At 36.8% G+C, this 20,053-nt stretch overlaps 1 non-coding gene across 1 annotated transcript; it reads left to right on the top strand.

Annotated features, from left to right (window-relative positions):
• Nucleotides 1-14,151: 14,151 nt before the first annotated feature.
• LOC114697022 lies at nt 14,152-14,313 on the top strand. Its single transcript, XR_003735097.1, has one exon. It is a non-coding gene; the product is annotated as a U1 spliceosomal RNA (small nuclear RNA).
• The last annotated feature ends 5,740 nt before the right edge of the window (nt 14,314-20,053 follow it).

Below are 20,053 nucleotides of genomic sequence, written 5' to 3'. Positions count from 1 at the left end.
TTCCTAGAGATCAATGAAAATGAAGACACCACATACCCAAACTTATGAAACACTATGAAAGCAGTGCTAAGAGGGAAATTCATAGCACTAAATGCCCACATAAAGAAGTTGGAGAAATCTCACACTAGTGACTTAACAGCACACCTGAAAGCTCTAGAACAAGAAGAAGCAAAGTCTCCCAGGAAGAATAGACACCAGAAAATTATCAAAGTGAGAGCTGAATTCAATAAAATAGAAACAAAGAAAACAATACAAAAAAGTAATGAAACAAAGAGTTGGTTCTTTGAGAAAATCAACAAGATAGACTAGCCCTTATCCAAACTAAACAAAAGACAGAGAGAGAGAGAGCATCCAAATTAACAAAATCAGAAATGAAAAGGGGGACATAACAACAGACATTGAGGGAATTCAGAGAATCATCAGGTCATACTTCAAAAACCTCTACTCCACAAAACTGGAAATCTGAAAGAAATGGATAATTTTCTGGATAGGTACCACATAGCTAAGTTAAATCAAGACCAGATAAACTATTTAAATAGTCCAATAACCCCCTAAGGAAATAGAAACAGTCATATAAAGTTTCCCAACCAAAAAAAAAAAAAAAAAAAAAAAAAAAAAAAAAAAAAAAGCCCAGGACCAGATGGTTTCAGCGCAGAATTCTACCAGATCTTCAAAGAAGAGTTAATACCAATACTCTTTAAATTGTTCCATACAATAGGAACAGAAGGAACATTACCAAACTCATATGAGGCTACAATTACTCTGATTCCTAAACTAAACAAGGATACAACAAAGAGAACTACAGATCGATCTCCCTCATGAACATTGATGCAAAAATACTCAATAAAATACTGACAAACAGACTCCAAGAACACATCAAAACAATTATCCACCATGATCAAGTAGGTTTCATCCCAGGGATGCAAGGGTGGTTCAACATATGAAAGTCCACCATTGTAATACACCATATAAACAAACTCAAAGAAAAAAAACACATTATCATCTCACTAGATGCAGAAAAGACATTTGACAAAATCCAACACCCTTTCATGATAAAGGTCTTGGAGCGATCAGGAATACAAGGAACATACCGAAGCATAATAAAGGCAGTTTACAGCAAGTCAACAGCCAACCTCAAATTAAATGGAGAGAAACTCAAAGCGATTCCTCTAAAATCAGGAAAGAGGCAAGGCTGTCCACTCTCTCCATACTTATTCAATATAGTACATGAAGTTCTAGTCAGAGCAATAAGACAACATAAGGAGATTAAGGGGATACAAATTGGAAAGGAAGAAGTCAAACTTTCCCTATTTGCAGATGACATGAGAGTATACTTGAGTGACCCCAAAGATTCAACCAGGGAACTGATACAGCTTATAAACACCTTCAGCAACATAGTAGGATACAAGATCAACTCAAATAAATCAGTAGCCCTCCTATATACAATTCACAAACAGGCTGATAAGGAAATCAGAGGCACATCACCCTTTACAATAGTCACAAATGATATAAAATACCTTGGGGTAACACTAACCAAGCAAGTGAAGGACCTATAGACAAGAACTTTAAATCCCTGAAAAAAGAAAGTGAAGAAGATGTCAGAAAATGGAAAGATCTCCCATTCTCATGGATAGGCAGGATTAACATAGTAAAAATGGCAATCTTACCAAAAGCAATCTACAGATTCAATGCAATCCCCATCAAAATACCAACACAATTCTTCACAGACCTGGAAAGAATAATACTCAACTTCATATGGAAAAACAAAAAACCCAGGATAGCCAAAAGAATCCTGTACAATAAAACAACCTCTGGAGGCATCACAATCCCTGACTTCAAGCTCTACTATAGAGCTACAATAATAAAAACAGCTTGGTATTGGTATAAAAATCGATATGTGGACCAATGGAATTGAATTGAAGACTGTGACATTAATCTGCACACCTATGAACATATAATTTTTGACAAAGAAGCCAAAACTGTACAAAGGTAAAAAGAAAGCATCTTCAACAAATGGTGCGGCATAACTGGATATCCAACGTGTAGAAGGCTTCAAATATATCCATATCTGTCTCCGTGCACAAAACTTAAGTCCAAGTGGATCAAAGACCTCAACATAAATCCAGCTACTCTGAACCTGCTAGAAGAGAAACTAGGAAGTAGTTTTTGAACGCATTGGCATAGGAAATCACTTCCTAAATATAACACCAGTAGCTCAGACACTGAGAGAAACAATCAATCAATGGGACCTCTTGAAACTGAGAAGCTTTTGTAGAGCAAAGGATACGGTCAACAAGGCAAAACGACAGCCTACAAAATGGGAAAAGATCTTCATCAACCCCACATGTGACAGAGGACTGATATCCAGAATATATAAGGAACTCAAGAAATTAGACATCAAAACGCCCAACAGTTCAATTGAGAAATGGGCTTTAGAACTAAACAGAGAATTCTCAATAGAGGAAACTCAAATGGCTGAAAGATATTTAAGGAATTGCTTAACATCCCTAATTATCAGGGAAATGCAAATCAAAATAACTCTGAGATACCATCTTACGCCTGTCAGAATGGCTAAGATAAAAAACACTAAATATACCTTATGCTGGAGAGGATGTGGAGCTAGGGGAACTCTCCTCCACTGCTGGTGTGAATGCAAGTTTGTACAACCATTTTGGAAATCATTATGGTGCTTTCTTAGAAAACTGGGAATCAATCTCCCCCAAGATCCAACTATACCACCCTTGGGCATATACCCAAGGAATGCTCAATCATACCACAAGAGCACTTGCTCAGCTATGTTCATATCACCATTGTTTGTAATAGCCAGAATCTGGAAACAACCTAAATGCCCTTCAACTGAAAAATGGATAAATAAAATATGGTACATATACACAATGGAATACTACTCAGCAGAGAAAAACAATGACATCATGAGGTTTGCAGGCAAATGGATGGATCTAGAAAAAATCATCCTGAGTGAGGTAACCCAGACTCAGAATGACAAACATGGTATGTACTCACTCATAGGCGGATACTAGATGTGGAACAAGGATGACTGGACTGCTACTCACATCACCAGTGAGGCTACCTGGATAACAGGACCCCAAGAAAGACACGGGATCGCCCAATGATGGAGAAATGGATGAGATCTACATGAACAGCCTGGACATGAGTGGGAGCAATGAAGGGCGAGGGTTGAGGGAAAGAGAGCAGGAGATCCTAGCTGGATCAAGAACACAGAGAGAGAACAAGGAATAGGAGACCATGGTAAATGAAGAACACATGAGAATAGGAAGATGCAAAGTGCTAGATGGGCTCTTAGAAATCCACAAAGATGCCCCTACAATAGACTGCTGGCAATGGTCGAGAGACAGCCTGAACTGACCTACTCTGGTGATAAGATGGCCAAACACCCTAATTGTTGTGCTAGAAATCCCATCCAATGACTGAAAGAACTGGATGCAGAGATCCACGGCTAGGCCCCGGGTGGAGCTCCAGGGGTCCAATTGGCAAGAAAGAGGAGGGTTTATATGAGCGAGAATTGTTGAGACCAAGGTTGGATTAAGCACAGGGACAAATAGCCAAATGAATGGAAACACATGAACTATGAACCAAAGGCTGAGGGGCCCCCCAACTGGATCAGGCCCTCTGAATAGGTGAGACAGTTGATTGGCTTGATCTGGTTGGGAGGCATCCAGGCAGTGGTACCGGGTTCTGTGCTCATTGCATGCGTTGTCTGTTTGAAACCTGGAGGTTATGCAGGGACACTTGGCACAGCCTGGGAGGAAGGGACTGGATTTGCCTGGACTGAGTCTACCAGGTTGATCTCAATCCTCGGGGGAGTCTTTGCCCTGGAGGAGATGGGAATGGGGGGTGGGCTGGGGGAAAGGGGACGGGGCGGGAGGGGGGAAAACAAGGGAACCTGTGGCTGATATGTAGAATTAAATTATATTGTAAAATAAAATAAAAAAACTGTCATCTTTTGAGCTTGTCATAATAATAATTTCCCTTTATTCTTTTTATCCCACTTGCCCTTTATTTGTTGAATAATCTGGATGAATTGTAGGCCATAGTAATTTTATTTTTAAAATTTTAAAAAATAATTATATATCTTTAGAAGAGGCTTACCACCCATTCTAAGTGTTGACACATTGAGAAAGACATTGCAAGAAGCGTGCTGAAAGATATTTTAAAGTATTATGTATTTAATATTAAGCTAGACTATTACACACTAGTTATCTTTCACTGTGGATGTAATTATTCCAAAACCATACCTACTAAACACATGTGTCTGTCTTCAATATAGAAGATAATTAATTATTAGTCTTTCACCTCTAGAAGTCCATTCTTCCATGCAGTGATCCCAGGCATGATAATCTCAGACACAAAAGTCACATCATTAAGGTCTCATGACATTTCAGGAATGAGCTTAGTAACAAAAGTGAATGATCTCCTCAGAAAACACAATCATGAATTATTTCCAATGGATTTTTAGACGATTAAACCTCTCATTAGCCCAACATAGTTAATATTCTAGGCATGTATTATTAATATTATTTTGTCATTATGGAAACAGAAAAAAGGAATACTTGTAGTAATACCATGGATTTCAAAAATGTTATCAGAACAAGAATTATGCATGCATGAATGAAGTGTTCATTACTGCATTGCTTCTTATTTTAACTCTATTAACATGCACACTTAGTCACAGAAATCTAAGGCATGGCCGAAGGTGGAATATTGTAGATATGATAAAGGAATCATGAACATATTTCATCTGTAGGCAATAACTAGCTATTTTAAATAATTCAAGCAATAAGATATTATAAGTAGATGAACCTTGACGATGTATATAAGCTTATTCATTCATTTTAAGGCTAAATCAAAAGGCAAATAGTTGAATTCCTCTAACTAGAAATGGGGGCAAACTCTTGACTCTTATTCTGCAGTCTTTTCACTACAGTTCACCACTCTCAAATAGCTACAAGTAAGACAACTTCAGCATCATATACAAGCTTATTATTATTATATTATTTTCATTAAATGTTGTGGCATTTATGAGGCTAAACACTATAGCAGAAACACAAACCCAAATTTTAAAGTTCTTGAAGTTGCAAGTATACATTTATAGTAGAACGATAATCCCCTGGTTCTCATTATTTATGTGCATATAGAGATGAACAAATTAAACACACAAACCCTTGGATCACAACGGGGTTCTGAGAAGCTCCTATCCCATTCTCCCTTACTTGGAAGCAAAGGCATGAATCTGCTTTTTAAAAATTTTAATCTGAGACAACATATTCCAATAAGCCTGAAGTTGGGTGATTGACTCATGAGGTAAAAATCAGAGGAAATTCAGTTTCCATCTTGAATTCTCTCTCTCCAAAATAAGAACTCCATGCTTTCTTATCTCTTTTGACTAGTATATTGGTAAGGATTAGGGGTACTCTCTGAAATGGATTAATAAATATTTACTCATTTTAAAAGAGTGTATGTGTCATTGACTTTAGGACCAAATGATAATGCCAAGACATAAAGACTCCAAGGAAATATCCAGTTCCCATGCCTCAAAGGAATATGTAACCCAACCTACATCTACAACCTAGGTTTTATGCTCTAGTTGTCTTTTCTTTCTTCAGCACTGGCAGAAGATAAAATCTACTTACTAGATTGGGCAGGGGAGGGAGAATGGTTAAGAACTTTTCAAAATATTTAAAAATAACAAAGTCAAACTTTGTCTTGTAATGTACAATGACTCTTTTGACTCCCTGTCATTGTTTTTAGGAAGACAACTGGTGTCAATGCTTGAAAGGCCTCCTCATTGTCTCTTGGGTTTAGTTTCTCCTCTGCAGTTGCCCTCGGCAAACTATGGTGAATAGTTCCCAATAACCAAATGAAAGATGATAAGGGTGTCTAGGGAGATTTGCATACAGTGATGCCATAGACCTTTCCATCCATCAATGCAAAGTAGGTGGTCTTTAGGCCCAACATGCATGCCTCTGCCCAAAAGTCTCCTTTCTCTGTGGCTTGCAGTCATCATATTCCACGTAGTATCTGGCACTTAGATTTCTGGTTCATATCAACCCTCCTGTGTTTTCCTTGGCATTGGCTAAGCATCATTATATTATTCTTTGCTTTCTTGAGACTATCTTTCAGCTTGGACAGAAACTCCTTCACTGGGTGACTCAGTTCATTCTCTAACAATTGTTTCTTCTACTTCCTTCACCTTTCAAGTTTCTGACAATGTCTCATATAGCTGACAAAACCATGAAGGCTCCTCAGCCCGGGGATGATGATTTTTGTTGAGATAAACCATCGCCACCAGGTGCCTATACGTCTTCATTGCACTAAAGTATCTGATCGTATGGCTCCAGTCCTCGACACATGAAAAGGAATCTCATCTTCTGGAAGTCCTGTCATGGCAAAACGTCTGGTCACCTTTTCTTCAATCTGCATGTAGGGCCCACTAGCTACAAGTGCTTTACTCTGCCTGTTAATAGTCTCTTAACTCCAACCAACCCCGCTGGACTAATTATAGCTGCTGTTATTGCTTGCTAGCCCTCAGCAGAGTCAAGAAACACTTAAATTCTAGAGAATACAGCCAAGAAGAGAGCCAATTGGCTATTCCTCCAGTCTATCAGATTGCATGGGTCCACCCCAAACCACCAATACAAATATGTATTCAGCTCCGAAAGTGTCAGGAAAGCATCCAGTAGCCCAAGAAAGTGAGTGAGTAGGCCTGCTTCAGATGAGATGGTCCTGCACAGATATGTGGTTTGCAAATATTTTCTTCTATTCCACAAATCACTGTTTTCTTTTTATTGATACTTTTGTTATGCAGCTTTTCATTCATTGTAGCTTTGCCTGCTTACTTTTTTGCCTTGTTTCCTGTAATTTTGGTGTCATATCCAGGAAATCATAATCAAGATGAATGTCAAGGAGCTTTTCCTATGACATTTAGAGCTTTAATGCATTCTAAGCCATCTTTAATGTATGGTATAAGGAAAACAAACATACAAAAGCATTCATGTATTTATCTACATGTGGATATCCAACATTCCCAATACTGTTTACTGAAAAATATTTTTTACACTGTGTGTTCTTTTCACCCCTATAAAATATTAATTGACCATCTATATGTGGATAGGTTTATTTCTGGGCTTCTTGTTCTATTCCATCGGTACATGTGAGTACTAAACTGTTTAGGATATTTTAGCTGTATAATACAGTATAAAACCAGAAAGCATTGTGCCTTCACGTATTTTTTTCCTTTGTCTTTGCTTTGTCAAAATTTTCTGACTATTTTAGGTTGGAGGTGGCAAGGAAATAATGAAGCATATTTCATAAGGAATGGAGAGCCTGTCTATCTTACTAATCATATCTATAGAAGAAATCAGTTTTTGGACAAATACAAATGCCCATTAATGCCGTCATTAAATTTCAACTTTAGATTATGTAAGACTTTGAAGAAATACAAACAGCATAGTTTCATATTAACAATTGGGAACCATAAGGAAAAACTGAAAGCATTTGTATAGTTCATTTGCAAAATTTTAAATTATCACCAGGCGGTGGTGGTGCATGCCTTTAATCCCAGCACTTGGGAGGCAGAAGCAGGTGGGTCTCTGAGTTCGAGGCCAGCCTGGTCTACAGAGTGAGTTCCAGGACAAGCTCCAAAGCTACACAGAGAAACCCTGTCTCAAAACAACAACAACAACCAAATAAATAAATAAATAAATAAATAAATAAATAAGTAAATAAATAAATAAATAAAATTTTAAATTATCTTTGTCTATTAGAACAGACAGTCCTTGCCTGAGGAGCTACTATAAAATGAGGAAATACTAACAGCATTAATCAAGGTAAGCTAAAGTAACATTATGAACACTAAGATGAGATTAAAAATAAAAAAACTGGGACATGAGAACCTGTGCAAACCAGAAAATGAGTTTTAAATTTAGTCTTGAACTTCTTAGAAATTAGAACAAACAAACAAAAAAAAGAAACAGTAACTTTTAGGATCTTTCAAGCCAGTTCTCCAAAGCTAGAATGATGGCTCAGTGGCTAAATACACTTAGTGCTATTCCAGGGGACTTGGGGGTTCAATTCCTAGCATCCACATAGCAGCTCACAATCACCTGTAGCTGAAGTTCCAGGGAATCTGACACCCTTTATTTGCCTCTATGGGCACTGCATGAAAATGGTGCATGCATTGTCTGAATGTACATGAGTATACACATAAAATGAAATAAGGGTTTAAAAGAATATAATAAAAGTTCTCTAATTTTCTGTTAGATTCTAGAAGAAATTCCACAGGTAGGAATTCTTATATAGAGTGCACAGCCACTTCTAATTACAGCACAATCTATAGAACAATTGTCATTGTTTCTTGTGTTTTCATTTGCAAATTATCTTGATATTAACTAATATATAAATAGGTGAAGGCCATTTCTGGAGTTCTAAAGTAGCTATGAACATACCATCTCAATGCTATAGTTTAATCCAAAAACAAAAATTGCAATGTGAAGAAAAGTTATAGACTTGAATGCCATTTGAATAATTTAATATCACCATAAAATATGGTTCTGAATGTTTTGATCAGAAAAACCATACAATTAACTTATGAATAATCATTAATGATTTGTTTCTGAAATAATTTAAGAGTAATTCCAAAATAATTACTAAAGGATTAATTACATAATGAAAAGATTTAGAGATCTTAAATCTTGTTATTTCAGCAAAACATGAGCTTTGGTAGAGATGCATATTAATTCCCTGTGTATATCTAGAGATTCAATTTATTTTTAGTCAGCAGGGCACGATGTATATGTGTAGGCATGTAGGTGGAGGTCAAAAGACAACTCGGTGGAGTCAGTTCTCTCTTTCCACCTTTATGTAGGTTCCAGAGATCAAACTTAGGTTGCCAAGTTTGTGTGGCAAGTCCCTTTACCTGTTGAGCCACTTTTCTGTGCTGGAGATCAAAATTTTAAACGCAAATGTTAGTAAAACAATTCCAGTGTATTAGAGCCATCTGTTGATTGTTACTTTGCAAATCTTTCTACCTCTTCAAGTTATCATTGTTAAGACTTTTCGCTATCTATATCAGCAATGGGTACACACTACAAAACCACTAAAAATTGTAATTCTTTTGAGAGACTAGAATATCAGACATTAAAACTATAGTATGCAAGTTTCATATCAATATAGTGTAATGAGAAAGAAAAAGGAAAACTAGAGTAACGGGAAAGTAAATTTCAAAGGCAATGTCAGAGTAAGCCTTGGAATATTTAAATACACCAAATGGCATGCCAAAGTTAAGGCCAAATATATTACTCATTATGATAAATGTGAATGGATTAAATTCTCAAGACACAAGACTAATATTCTAAGACTAGGTTAAAGAAAGGTTAAAACTAAAGTAAAGAACAAAGCTATCCCAGGAAAATGCAAATGGGAAGAAAGAAAAGGTCACCATTTCAACACTAGGAAAAGTAGAATTAAATTTAAAAAGCATACAAGTACATTGAGAAATCTGCCTTTTATTGATAAAGCAACGTTTAGGAATTAGACAACACAAAAGTTGTTTGACAATAAGGGAAAGTTGGAAAACTCATAACCATTAGGGAAGATTTTAATACAACTTTCCTAATTGTAGGTAAATTAAATTAGGGAGGAGAACAAGGAAAGAGACTAATATTAGTGTCATCAGTTTGACATATTCATTAATACTACAGCAAACACAGTTCTGTCTTTTCAAATATTGGCAGACAATTACCAAAATTTAACAAAATGTTTTAATTCATAAAGGGGTCTTACTGAATTCATCAAATCACAAGAGGAATCAACCTTGCTTTTTAGCAAGAATGTATAAGACCATCCATTATCAAAAGGTTGTAACTAGGAAAGCAAACCATTAAGCATCTAAAATACTCTTGAAATAACTGTGGGATCTAAGAGAAAATAAAGCTTAGCTTAAATCAGTATTTAGAAAATAATGCAAGCAGAAAAAGTATTATCAAAATTATGGGGACCACCAGGTATTAATCCTAGCCTGCCTGAGGGAGAGGCAGGTAGATCTTTGTGTATTCCAGGCCACCCTGGGGCTGCATAACAAGTTCCAGGTGCGCCAGGGCTACACAGTGAGAGCCTTCTCAAAAAAAATTTTTTTAAACTATGGAACCTGAACTGCACCCAAAGAAAACTTACTAGTTTAAAAAGTATTTATTATAAAATATGTATCTAATACTAGTTGTAAAAAATGATGTGGAATTTCTAAATGTTAAATTACAAAATTGAAGTCAGTTACACTTAAAGAATTTTATGCTGTAAATTCATGAATAGCTCAACATAGTAATTCTTAATAACAGGTCAAGGGAAAGATATGCTTCACTAGATGCGTTAGTGTTTTCTTTGAACAGGTCCTGCTTCAAGTTTATTTGTAGAAACAGCACAGGACACAAACCATCTGCACACAGTTTAAGGGGTAGAGGGAGGTCATGCCAGTCCATCTGTCTTCTTATTAGCAGAGAGGGTTTTTACTATTTGGCCTTCACAGAGGTCTTGGGACCTTTGGGTACCAGCTGGAGTTGGAGCTGGAACAAGAGCTGAAGCCTGAGGCTGAGCGGGCACTATCAGTCTCTATTTTCGCTTTGCCCTTTGGTTGGCAGAATGAGTGACCTGCTGGATGGCTTCTGAATGCACATTTTTTACATTGTTTGCCTGCATCTTCTTTAGGCCCTTTTTTTTTTCTACTTGATAAAATTCATGCTCCTCAGGAATCTGGAGTTGAACCCCTTAAGAGACTCGTATCTTTGTGACCCGAGGTTTCTCAATGGCATTTCCACGCCATTTTTGTGCCTATGTGTGGTATCTTTGTTGGCTTTGTTTGCATGGTAATGACAGCTTACCTTTGTATATTTTTGAGGGGGAAACATTCAATAAATGTCACTATAAGGAAACTTTAAAACAGAATTGTAAAGATAATTTTAGTGGGACCTAATAAATCCCTAGATAATTTATTTTTATTAAAAAAATAAGTTTAAGTAAACTTTAGCATCTTACTTTATGAGGAAACACTAGAAGAATTCTCATTAACATATAGAAAAATAGAGTTGTCTACTTACGTTTTGGTTGTAAACCTAGCTTTTGACAGCTGAGCTATCTTTCCAGCCCTTGTTTACTTATTTCTATTACATGAAGCAATATTATTAAGATAATAAAGATAATGGTATGTCATTATTATATATCAAAGCACTCAGAAGATATAAATATATAAATCAATGATAAAGTAGAGTGTGGTGGTACAATCTGTAATCTCAGCACTTGAAAAGCAGAACCAGAAATCACAGCAAGTTTGAGCCCAGCCTGATCTACACAGCAAGTCCCAGGTCAATCAGAGTTACATAGAGAGCCATATCTTTAAAAAAATAACTGTGTGTGTTGTGTGTGTGTGTGTGTGTGTGTGTGTGTGTGTGTGTGTGTAGAGAGAGGTGCAAAAATAACTTAGTGGAGAAGAGCTCTTGCTCATCTTCCAGAAGACTGGAGCTCAGTTCCCAGTACCTGCATGGTGGCTCCCAACTGGAGTATGTAACTCTAGTTCCAAGGGATCTGGCCTTCTCAGGCATTAGGCCCATACAAGGTGCACAGACACACATCTAGACTAAACACCCACAAAAAAACATTTTAAAAATTTCAAGAGAAAGAAGTACAATATTAATATATAAAATCAGTTTTTTTTATTTCACCCATCATCTATTTGATAATGAAATGAAAAAGAAATCTTTCAATGTGTTAGTTATATCTGACAGAAACAACTGAATGGGGAAAACTTTCACACATCGTGGTTTCAGAGGGGTCTCTGGTATGAAGAGAAGGTAGGATAGACCCTCAGTTCATGGGGCATGAGGCAGTGGATGTTTACATTCTGGAGGACCAAGCAGCAGAGAACTACTAGAACTTGGGTGTGTTCTTCTAGGCCTCACCTCCAGAAGGCTCCACAGCCTCTCAGAATAATGCAGCAGTTGGGGAATAAACACTCAAAACCCAAGCCTATTGGGGACAGTTGAGATTCAAAAATCACACTCATAATGATAACATAAGAACACCACGTACTAAAATGAACACAATCATGGACATTAATATATGTGTGTGTGTGTGTGTGTGTGTGTGTGTGTGTCTCATATATATATGAGAGAAAGTGCTATAGGAACTGTATCTACACATGCAATGCACTTTCAAGCATGTCATATCACCATGTGTATGTCTCTGTACATACTTAGTATCTGTATGTATGTATGGAGGGAGATATGATGTGGCTAGGACACTTTATACGTCATCAAAGAGAATAAATGTGAGAATATCCGATTACTTTTGAATAAAGAAGAGTAAAAGGATGGAGGGAGATGACTTGTCTCCCAGATAAAGCAACATATTTTAGAGCTACAGAACAGGAAAGGGGAATATCCTGGGGCCCAAATTGAAAGATGAATGGAATGGATATGTAGGGCATTTTAAATCAGTGGAGAAAGGACTAATATTCAACAAACAACTCTGGACAACTAGAGAACCAATTGCAAAAGAATTAATTGTAGATAAATTGAAGGATAAAATGTATCAAATGTAATAAACTCAATGCATACAATGTGCTAATATATAATAAAAATGGTATTTCAAATTCATTGGCAAAGGATGGAATATTTATTATATGGTTTGGGGACAACTGGCTATCCATATGGAAGAAAATGAAATTAGGATCCCAACTCCTGTTATAAGAACCAAAAAAGAAAATGAAAAAGAAAGGAAAAAAAACAGATGGGTTAAATACCAAGTGTAAACAAATAAAAATTAAAATCCTAAAGGAAAAACAAAGGATAAGAAAAGAGACTGGCAAGGCAGGGGGACCAGAAGTTATTTTTAAAAAATCAAACATATTTATCTATATAAAATGAAAATATTTGCTCTGACAAAAGATACAATAAATCAATGATAAATTACAAACTTGGATAAGTTCTAGTGCTAAAAATGCTAAATATTTGATTTCTATTGTATGTATATGACCTATCACAAAGGACAAGAAAAATAAAGTCACAAGAGAAAAATCGCTGGAAGCACATCCTTTAAATAAAAACACGTGAAGATTCAAGCTAACTGAGAAGACCTTTTTAACCCCAAGGAATGAATTGCTATGTTCTGTTAATTCCCAAACAGACAATTCCCTCCGCATGTGTTTTGTTTCCTTCCTATTATTATTTTACAATCACCATGTGCCAGTCAGCATCCATGTCATCATTTCACATTGCACATGTGAGAACATGGTTGTTGCTTCTGTAATCATATTGGGAAACTGCAATCTATCTCTCATTCATTTAATTCTCAGGAGTAAAGGACATGAGTATCAATTATTTTCTGAATTTGTACATTGACACTGTCACACATGATCAAGGAAGTCCCCCCAAAACAGGATTTAGTCCTATTTCACAGCTGTTCTGTGTGTACATACAAAAACAAGATTTCACTGTGTAGTTTAGGATAGCCTAGATGAGTTCATGACATTCTGTGGTGTGTGCCATGATGCCAAAAATTCTGGAAGGATCAATTTCAGGAAATGTCTGTTGATTCCCTATCTGGATACTTATGATACAGTAAACATGAGGGGTGAAAATATTCATTTGACACTTGTTTCATTGGGAAAAGGGATGAATTCCTGTCTATGCAACATAGATGAAACTGGAAAACATTTTTGTTAACAGGAATAAGCCAGGCAGAGGACGATAAACAGCACACAATCTCCCACATACACAAAAATACACTGATTCACGGAGAGTAGAATAGACATTATGAGAGTCTAGAGAAAAGGTAGATGAGAAGGGATAGGTCAAAGGAAGAGTAAGTTCTGTAGTGCTATTAAGCAGTCTGTTGGATGACTATAGCTACCAATAATGTACATTTCCAGAAAACATTGAATGTAATCACTGCAAAAAATAATACTTATTTGAGGTGATGTGTATACTAATTAACATAATTTGATCACTATATAATGTGTGCATGTATCAAAACATCACACAGTACTCTTCAATCATGAAAAATTATGTGACATGTAAGAATAAATATAAATAACAAAAGATTCAAGCTTCAAGATTGCACGGTTGTATACTTAACTGCCTCGGGAGATATCATTATCACAAAGGTGGTTTTTCCAGGGCGAGGCTTATCTATTGCACTCCGAATGTGCTGACCCCTGCATTTTCCCAAAATATGGGAATCTGGACTGCATAGTTTGTGGTACTGGGGGCCTGCATTCACATTTTCCAATGAGAAAAATAAAATTAAAATTAAAAATTAAAAAAAAATCTCTATTGTTTTACATAAGATCTTGGTGTCAATAAAAAAGAAAGGCAGGTCAGTGAGATGGCTCAGTAAAGTGCTTGCTGTATAAGTCTAATGACTTGAGTGTTGCATGAATCCTAATTGGTCTCATAATAAAAACCTGGAGCCATATACTGGGGTAAATGCTGAAAGATCAGAGAGACAAAGGAACAAGCCAGTAGAGAAACTTCTCACCACTACCGAATCTTCAGGTCAAAAAGAAGGCAAGATCCTGTCTCCATGAATCCTCAGACAGAATGCTGAGTCCTTAGCTGAAAGGGTGGCAAACTCCTGTCTTCTCTTGCCTTATATTCCTTTCTCTGCCCAGCCATATCACTTCCTGTCTCAACCTTTCTAGTGCTGGGATTAAAGGCATGTGTGACTCCCGAGTGCTAGGATTAAAGGTGTGTGCCACCACTGCCTGGCCTTTATGTTTAATCTAGTGACTAGCTCTGTCCTCTGATTTTCAGGCAAATTTTATATGTTAGAGTACAAACAAAATATCAACACACCTGAGTTTGATCCCTACAATCCACAAAGTTTGGGCATTGTCTTCTCCATTACATGGTAACTCTTTTTAAATTTCTTTATATATATGTATATATTTTAGGACGCTTATACAGTATTAGGTTTTGGTATTGCTTTTCAAAAGGCCTTCAATGTTATCCATATCTCTCCATATTCCCTTCTTTACCCCGCCCTCCTATGTCCCTCTTCACTTAATCCTCCTATTCTAGTTTTTCATTTATCCCTTTAGAACAGTATATTATATTTCTATTTCCTTGGAATATCTGCTCCCTGTACCAAGCCCTTATTAGCTACCTAACCCCTCTGAACATCCTGTGTCTTAATGAGTTTCCTTCAAGATGGAAGTTTTTTAATTTTGGAGGAAACTGCTTCACGAAAATAAACAATTTGGTTATGGGGTTAGCTCAATGACTCTCCCTCTCTGTTCTTTCCTGTTCTCTCTCCTGTCTGCCTTCTTTGTTTCCCATTTCTTCTCTTTTATATCTCTTCCTTTCTAATGGAATCAATTCTCTCTCTCCCAGACTGCTTTTGCTTTTAAAAAGTCTTTACATTCCTCAGGTTCAGCATATGATTCTTCATAAAAGGTCCCGGATGAATGTAGCTTCTTCAGGCACAAGAAATGGAATCTATGGCCAAGACAAGGCAGCATAGTAGAACAAGGAGCCATCAAAATCTGTGTGCAGCTGAAGTGAGTGTGGGCAGGTGGAGAGGGGCATTTTGGCCAGGATCAAATCTTAGTTCTATGGAAGAGTTCTGCTGGTTCCTTGTTCCACTATGGTTTCTTCCCTTGGACATGGATTTCATTCTTATATGCCCTGAACCTTACTCAAGACTAGCAGCTTTTGGGGTTACTTGGAAGACTGGCCAGTGTGCTACATCTAAGGGATGTTAAATTCTAGTCTATCTGAGGTGAAAGGCAGAAGAAGATGGATGTGTCCTGGAAGACAGGAAAAGATGTCAGTGTTAATGTAATGCTGATCTCATCCAATAACACCATAATGTTTTATCAAATTGATGAGCATCCCGTAGTCCAGTCAAATTAACTATTGCAGTTGCCTTTGTTGCCTGGTCTGTCACACACAGCTCAAGGCAGAGTGTTTACCTCCCTCTCCCCAATTAAATACAAGTCTTAAGGAGAAAAAGCATTATATACCATTTCATCTATCAATGCAGTCTTTAAAAGTGACATGATAGCATGTCAGTCAACTTGAAGATTTGGTTGGACATAACCTAACCATTTAAATCTGTTTGGGCTGGCATAACAAAACAGAAATGCGTTTTCCAAGATTAAGGTCAGTAGATTTAATTTTTAGGTCTATTTTGTGTGTGTGTGTGTGAAAGGGTTTCTCTGTGTAGTCCTGGCTGTCTTGGAACTCACTCTGTGGACCATGATGGTCTTGAACTCACAGAGATCTGCCTACCTCTGCTTCCTGAATGCTGGGATTAAAGGCATGTGCCACCACCAATTGGCTTCTTAGGTCTTTCTTAGGCATGCATGTGATCATGTTCATGTGGCCTTTCCTATCTGTGAAATCCTGTATATCTTCCCTTTCTTATAAGGACACCAATCCTGTCACCTTAGAGATCTCTCTTTATGACCTCATTTAACATTAATTATCTCCATAAAAGCACTATCTCCAAATATGTTCTCATTAAGGATTACAATTTTAATTTATGATATTTTGGGGAGGGTGGGTGGTATGTTCTATGACACACATCATCATTGCACTTTTCAAAAATTAGCAAGTTAGATGCAATTTTCAAATTATTTTATAACTTCATGCATCTTTAAGCATGTTTCAGTTAATTGCAGAATATTTTTATTTGTACAATTTTCAAAAAATATTTTATTTTTATTTATGTGTATGTATATGTATGTGTTTTTCTGTCTCTTCTTCTTCTTCTTCTTCTTCTCTCTCTCTCTCTCTCTCTCTCTCTCTCTCTCTCTCTCTCTCTCTCTCTCTCTGTGTGTGTGTGTGTGTGTGTGTATGCTCCCTAAGATGCCAGAAGTGAGTGTCAGATTCCTATGTGGTTGCAGGGAACCAAACTTCAGTTCTCTGTTAGAGCAGCTGTGGTGATATATTGTGTACCCAAATATATTGTGTGTACTAATAAACTTATCTGGCAGAAGACAGAGCCAGCTACTAGATTAGACATAGAGGTCAGGCAGTGATAGCACACACCCTTAATTCTATCACTTGGGAGGCAGAGATCCAGCTGGATATCTGTGAGTTCAAGGCCACACTGGGAACAGAGTCAGGCAGTGGTGGGACACACCTTTAATCCCAGCACTTGAGATCTCATGCCTTTGCTTGGAAAGCACATATGCCTTTAATCTCAGGAAGTGACATGGTTGGATGCAAAATGGTATATAAAGTGTGAGGGTATATAAGGTGTGAGGAGACAGAAACTAAGCAGCAGTTCAACTGAGACCTGCAGGGGTAAGGACTCAGAGGCTTTCAGTCTGAAGATTCGTAGAAACTGAACCAGCTGAGGTGCTGGTGAGATGAGGTTGGCTGTAGTTTGTTCTGCTCCTCTGATCTTTCAGTGTTCACCTCAATATCTGGCTCCAGATTTGTTTTTATTAATAAGACCTTTTAAGATTCATATTACAAGCAGAAAGTACTCTTAACTGCTGAAACCATTTTTCTATATATTCCCTTCATTGGGGCTCATTCAATTGTGTTTTTAGTGAAAGAAAAAATTAAGACTGACTAAATCAATAAAAATAATTTTACTTCCTTATTTCAAAACCAATATATGTTCATCAGTCTCATGCATTTACATGAGTACACAAACTATGATGTCAGAGAGTGCTTCCAACCTGCCACAACCAGAAACCTTGAGAACTGCTAACACTTGGATGTATGTCTTGCCCCATTAGTGTCCTTTTAATTATCATTTTCTGTGTAAGAAGATGTCGCTGTGTTTGTTGCTCCTTCATCCTTTGTGATGCACGTGAGGAATCGCCCATTGCACTACTGGTTCTAGTGCTTTTCTCTTATCCAGGCTTGTCCAGATCTACATTTCTAAGATTTTCTCTCACTTCTCTCCAGTTTTGCTACAGCCTTCACCATTATCTATAAAGCATTGAGAATATGTTGCAAAGAAATTCCTGATGCTGTTCCTGGTAAACATCTAACAAGGCTTCTTTTGCCTAAGACCAAGATAGTTTTCCTCTTTTTGTACAGTAACATCTTTTAAAATTAGTATACAAAGTAGCTTATTTCTTTGGAATTTTCATGCATCCTTAGTTTGGGTTGACTTCTTCCCCACTTCCATACTCCCTTAAGGCATTTCATTTTCTCTTCCCATTGATCTCTTCAAGTTTCCTAAGCTCTATATACACTTGTTCCCACTTAAATACAAATACAGGAAAATTAGAAAGTGGACTGCATGTATGAGGGAGAACATACAGGATTTGTGTTTCTGATGCTGGGTTACCTCTTTGTAAGTGGTCCTGTAACCTCCTGCTTTTTTTGGTGTGGTAATTACCACAATTCATTATTGATGTTTGTTTAATGGTCTGTCTTGCTAGACTGTATACTTCCTGATTACTTAGTTTGATAATTACATCTTCAACCGTTAGTATTCTAGCTGGTATACAGTTGGCATTAAAACTGCTCTTTGTATATCATAGTCTTGTTGGCATATTCAGATAAGGCATTTCATATGAAAAAGACAAATGTATAAAATACTTTCACAAATACAAGGCTTTGAGTAGCTTGCATATAACCTTGTCCAAGGTTAATAAATCTTAATAGTTTAGAAAATTGTAATCTGATTTTAATGGGCAAATGTTAATGTGCATTTGCCACCAATATTTAGTAATTATATAAAAAGTAGAAGACATTTACAGCAGCCGAGATCTTTATAGTGTATTTGAATACATGATAAATTCATGAACAGTTCTTATCTCCTCGAACAGTTGTATATCTTAAGAACTCATCATCATAAGCATTCTCTGGATTTTCACAGAATTAATCCTGAATAATTAATGAATCTAAAGGAGTTAGACAAGTACTGCAGCATGCTAATCATTTCTTTCAATGTCAATTAGGAAAAATAGTCTCTTTGGCCTGCTATCTTGGAATACATATTATACAGTTAACTTTGAATTTACAAATATGAAATGTCTCTAATTATTGAATGAATATATTGAGATACATATCAATGTCACTGGTGAAAGTTAAAGCTTGCAGAAAAAAATGAAGGCACTTTGATTTCACAGAATTATTAACTATATTGGGTCTCTTCTTGCAAATATGTTTGACTTGTAGCTCTGTATTTACACAATATTTACATATTTCCACAAATGGTATCATATCATAAACACTAATGACTTAGGGATTATGTTAAATGCAAGTCTTAAATAATTTTAGATTGAATGGATATTTATTTAGTACAAATGGAATTGAAGAGACAGGTAGCATTCATGCAAAGTATACAGGTCTCTAAAATGCATACTATTCCTCATTATTCTATTTTATATTGATCCTGCTGAGTTATTATTAGTTTTTAAATTTTGAATTGTGTATTGGTGTATGTGTGGGTTGTGCGTTGATGTACCATGGTGTGTATGTTGAGGAGAGAGGACAACTTGCAAATCAGTTCTTTTCTTTAACTATGTGAAAAAGTCAATGCTTTCCTTCTACCACATGGGTTCTAATGATCAAACTCAGGTCACCAGGCTTGGGGACAAGAACCCTTACCCACAGAGCCATCTTTTTACCCCCAGCTGAGTTTTATTTTAGCTATGATTCATCAGTATTTCCTCAAAATTTCAGACATAATATAAATGTGGTAGTAGAAAGGTTTCAGAAGTGATGTTTAAGAGGATACCAAGTAGGACTGTCCTATTCAGTAAGAGATTTTTTTTTTTTTTGGTTTTTCGAGACAGGGTTTCTCTGTGTAGCTTTGCGCCTTTCCTGGAGCTCACTTGGTAGCCCAGGCTGGCCTCGAACTCAGAGATCCGCCTGGCTCTGCCTCCCGAGTGCTGGGATTAAAGGCGTGCGCCACCAACGCCCGGCTTCAGTAAGAGATTTACTAAGAATTATTAAAATAGTAGACAAAGAGATACATTTAGCCAGTGTTCTATTGCTGTGAAGAGGTATCATGACCATGGCAACTCATAAAAAAAGCATTTAATTGGGGCTTT

The sequence above is a fragment of the Peromyscus leucopus genome, chromosome X, assembly GCF_004664715.2.
Source record: "Peromyscus leucopus breed LL Stock chromosome X, UCI_PerLeu_2.1, whole genome shotgun sequence".
NCBI lineage: Eukaryota > Metazoa > Chordata > Mammalia > Rodentia > Cricetidae > Peromyscus > Peromyscus leucopus.
This window is presented reverse-complemented; position numbering and strand designations above follow the sequence as displayed.